This window comes from Physeter macrocephalus, chromosome 16 (genome assembly GCF_002837175.3).
Source record: "Physeter macrocephalus isolate SW-GA chromosome 16, ASM283717v5, whole genome shotgun sequence".
In the NCBI taxonomy this organism is placed as follows: Eukaryota; Metazoa; Chordata; class Mammalia; order Artiodactyla; family Physeteridae; genus Physeter; species Physeter macrocephalus.
The window spans coordinates 71471129-71474999 of record NC_041229.1 but is presented as its reverse complement, the minus strand read 5'-3'; the positions used below and the strand labels follow the sequence as shown (position 1 = coordinate 71474999).

At 38.8% G+C, this 3871-nt stretch overlaps 1 non-coding gene across 1 annotated transcript; it reads left to right on the top strand.

Moving 5' to 3' along the window:
• Positions 1-2146: 2146 nt before the first annotated feature.
• Positions 2147-2253, top strand: LOC112063658 (U6 spliceosomal RNA). Its single transcript, XR_002891100.1, has one exon. It is a non-coding gene; the product is annotated as a U6 spliceosomal RNA (small nuclear RNA).
• Positions 2254-3871: the final 1618 nt, after the last annotated feature.

Here is a 3871-nt window from a genome sequence, read left to right as displayed (position 1 = left end):
GACTGTGCTCTGCAACAAGAGAAGCCACCGCAATGAGAAACCTGTGCACCTCAGTGAAGAGTAGCCCCTTCTCGCCACAACTAGAGAAAGCCTGTGCGCAGCAATGAAGACCCAAGGCAGCCAAAAAAAAAATTTAAAAATAAAAAATTTATTTAAAAAAAACTGATTTGGGACCTTTCTCCTCTAAGAAAAAAGAAAAAGAATATATTGTAGAGCACAGAGAATATGGCCAATATTTTATAATAGCTATAAATGAAGTATATAACATTTAAAAATTGTGAATCACTATGTTGTATACCTGAAACTTGTATAATATTGTACATCAACCATACTTAAATTTAAAAAATCAATTCATTTCTGTAAAGGCAGAGGAAACAAAACTCATAGCATATTTAAAATAGTATCTAGAGCTTTCATCAAGGCTCTTATTACAGATGGCATAGTTGTAGCTATGACATTCCAGCATCCCCATAATGACTGGCTACATAACAATTACAGTTACCTCATGTATTTGGAGGGAGAGGTGTGGCTTTGAAATCTAAGCCCAGGACTGCAGGCCAGGAAGTCCTGAGTGTATATCCAACTTCGACAAGAACTGCAAAAATTGGTCTCTGGCAAATAACTTAACTTGTTTTTTTATGGCATTGTTAATTTTTATTTCACTGTCTGTGTGACAGGCACAAGAATGCTACTAGCATCTCATTGCCATTGAAGCACTTGAATGATATCAGTTGTCAACTGAATACCAGATGTCTCCTATGTGCACAGCAACACCCAAGGCCCTGAGGAACTGAAGAGCAGTATAATGTTCCTTCCCTCAAGGATCTGTGTGTCTTAAGGGAACGTGGAGGCTGTGTATGGTGCTTCGAATGGTGTCTGATATACAGTTTTAAGTCTTCAAAAACATACATCACTTCCTTCTTCCACCTTTGAATCTGGCTTCTGCCCAGGGCTAGAATCCCTGATTCCAGGCCTGATGGAACATTTTCTGAGATGGATTCTTCCCATCTAGATTGTCTAGATTGCCTATATTGTCAGTGCCATGAGAACAGGGACCAGGTCTTATTTATGCTCCATCCCCAGTAACCAGGACCATGCCTGGCACATGAAATGTGCTCAATACATTTTGTTGAGTGAACGATCTTCCAAGGAAACTCATTCTATTTTTGGCTTACCCTCATTGTTAAAGAAGTGAGCTGAAATCTACCTCCCTGTCACTTGCATTCCCTGGTTCTTCTCTTCCCTAATCTAAATAGTTCTCAATAAATGTAAGCTCTCTTTCTACCTCCCCTTCATGCCCTTCTGTCATCATCGCCCTCATGAATATCACAAGAGACTATTTAAATCCCTTGCTGAAATCTAGATACTACTGACTGTACCTCCAGTGTTCCTCTAATCCATTAGCCAAATAATTAAAAACTCACAATGTAATTGAGGAAATCCGTCTTGAAACATGAAACAAAGAGGAATCAAAGCCTTTAAATGTGGTGGGTGATTGTGGTCAGACAGGAGTAAATTCAGGAGTTCAGAAAAGGGAACTATCCTTGGGGTATAAAAGAGTGAGAAGAGATTTTCTGCAGTTTGGGGGCTGAAATGTTGATTCATTCATCTTAAGACCTAGATGAAGCAAACAACATAGTACTTCCCCTCACATGTTCACTCTCTAGTGGAGACAGGTAACTATCAAGTGAATTAATAAAATGAACTGAAAAGATGGTGCTATGAAGAAAAAGGCAGGGTGCTGGGAGGGAGAATAATGAGGTGAGGTAGGTGGGGACAAACATCAGCTTTAGAGAGAACGGGGGTCAGAAAGCCTCTCTGAGGAGCCATCAAGAAGGAGCTTGAGAAAAAGGGTGGGAGGGGTTTAAAGCATGAATTGGAGGACAGATGTTAGAATCAGTGAAGTACAAGGAAAGAAACAAACATGAACTCTAAGGTAAAACTTGTGTTTAAGCAAATATCTAGCTCAAAATCTTTTGTTTGTTATTCCAAATATTTGAGCATTACTTCATATAAAAACATACACATGCAAATACGTTCTGAAACATCTAAATAGTTTATACGTTCCCAAAAGGATTCGAAGCAACTTATAGAAATATAACAGGAAATAATTCAGAAATTGGGATGCAGGTGAAAAGTAAAGATAGTGCTCCCTTAGGCAGCACATATACTAAAATTGGAACGATACAGAGAAGATTAGCATGGCCCCTGAGCAAGGATGACACGCAAATTCGTGAAGCGTTCCATATTTTTAAGCAGGCGCATATCACAGAGAGATCAGCTAGGTGTTTTGTGTCCACCCAGAGGGGTGGGTTAGGGAGGCCGGGAGGGAGACGCAAGAGGGAGGGGATATGGGGATATATGTAGACATATAGCTTATTCACTTTGTTATACAGCAGCAATTAACACAACAATGTAAAGCAATTATACTCCAATAAAGATGTTAAAAAAAAAAAGAAAAGTAAAGACAAACAGGAGAAGGAAAATGAAGTCAATTGTTAGGACTGACATACAAAAGTGCATATTATACAGTTCTAAACAGTAACTAGATCTGGGCTGTATATTTGATTCTGAGCTTCCAGGAACAGAGCAATAGGGAAATATGAACAAGTATGAAATTCAATGTGCCCATAATAAAAAAAAAATGAAGTAGTTCTTAAGAGAAATATAGCTTCCTGGTATTAAGATCTGAGAGAAATACTCCTTCATCATGAGTCACTCTGTGACATAATGGTCAAAGTCCTCAACAATATCCCTGCAGTAAACACAACAGCAAGATTCCCAGGGCCATCTCTCAGAACTAGCTTCAATGCATGAAACCAAAGTGCAGCTCAGTAAAAGCAGTTCTATAAGGGACCAGAGGCAATCCAGCTACACAGCTTATACTAGCAGCTGTGAATCAGGGTTAACATTTAGAATGTCTAGAGAAATGGATGGATTACTTATCCTTCAGGTAATCCTCAATGAATATTCTTTCACCTGAGCTTTTGATGAATAATGTGTAGTAGAGAACTGAAGTCATTTCTCTGGCAAGAAACTAGAGTGGAAATGATCTTTCTGCTAATTGTTTTGAAAATCAATGGTACTGAAGATAGGACTAACAATCTTTTAGAGAAATAAGGGGTCTAACAGAGTGATAGCTTGAAAAAAGACTATCCTACTGCCATTTGGAAGTAGACTTAAAACTTTCCTCAAAAAATAGATCTTAACCCACATAATCACATGGACAGATAATGCCTCAGGCCCCAAAGTTCTTCCACACACATGTGGTCAAGATCATTCTAGCCTCTATTAGTCAAGAGAACTCAATAAATTAGTTAAAAATTTTTACTTTCCAGGTAACTGCATAGTGCATGTGCTGTATAAATTTTTGTCAATAAATCAATTAAATGTTGGAGGACAGTGACCTAAAACAATATTTGAATATAAAAAGAGTTGATCTCAAGCCATGCTTTCTGACAATAATTATGTAGAAAGATTCAGAGCCTGCTTAGTGGTAATATCCTCAGCATAGAGGCAAATAATTATCTTTCCCTTTAAAAAAAAAAAAAAAGCCATGCACTAAGCTCATCTAAAAGTGCCTTTAGGGGGCTTCTCTGGTGGTCCACTGGTTAAGACCTCGTGCTTCCACTGCATGGGGCACGGGCTCCATCCCTGGTTGGGGAACTAAGATCCCACATGCCCTGCAACACGGCTGAAAAAAAAAATGGTTTTAGTTCTTTAAGGAGCACATTTTTAAAGAAAAAGGGGAAGCTTTCTGCTTGAACCAGTAGAGTTATCTGATCTGTTAGTTTGACCGAGACTGGCTAGCTGGTTGCCAAACTGGTTTTGTTTCCCTCTGGGCCCACAGTTCAACTAAATTTCCCAGCCT